Raw genomic sequence first — 575 nt, forward strand, 5'->3', positions numbered from 1 at the left:
AAAAAAAAAAAAAGAAAGAAATGAAAGAACCAAAGAATAGTCAAAAGTTTAATTTACAATGGAATGCCCAAATTAGAATTCTGTATTACYGAAATGTCATTGTTGAGTTTTGTTTTGTCTAGAGACATTTTGACCTGTGAAGAATGGGGACTTCTCCTTTTTATGCTAAAAGCAAAACCTCTCTTCAGAGCACTTGCCATTCATGGATTGCTGAAAAACTGGATGCAGATATCTTGAGACAGAATTTCTCTTAAAATTGGCATCTCACTTTTTCTGTGCAAATGAAATGCTGTGCTGCCCCAAACGACAGTGAACCAGGTGCACAATGGAAGCTCCCCCATTTATAGTGTGATTTGGGAAACAGAGTTTGTGTATTTTCCAAAAGACTTATTAAAAAATAAATGTGAGGAGAGGAATGGGTTCCTGAATTATCTTTCTTCCCTTCAAGGCAGGCATTCTCAGTAAGTGAAGAGACCTAAGGCAGCAGAGGTCTGTTTTYCTATTCTCTGAAAGGACCTCTGAAAATTGGGGATTTTTGGGATGGATTAGAGCCTTCATTGACATTCAAGAGCAAC

Source organism: Malurus melanocephalus, unplaced genomic scaffold, assembly GCF_030028575.1.
Source record: "Malurus melanocephalus ecotype Western Australia unplaced genomic scaffold, MMel_1.1 scaffold_564, whole genome shotgun sequence".
Lineage (NCBI taxonomy): Eukaryota > Metazoa > Chordata > Aves > Passeriformes > Maluridae > Malurus > Malurus melanocephalus.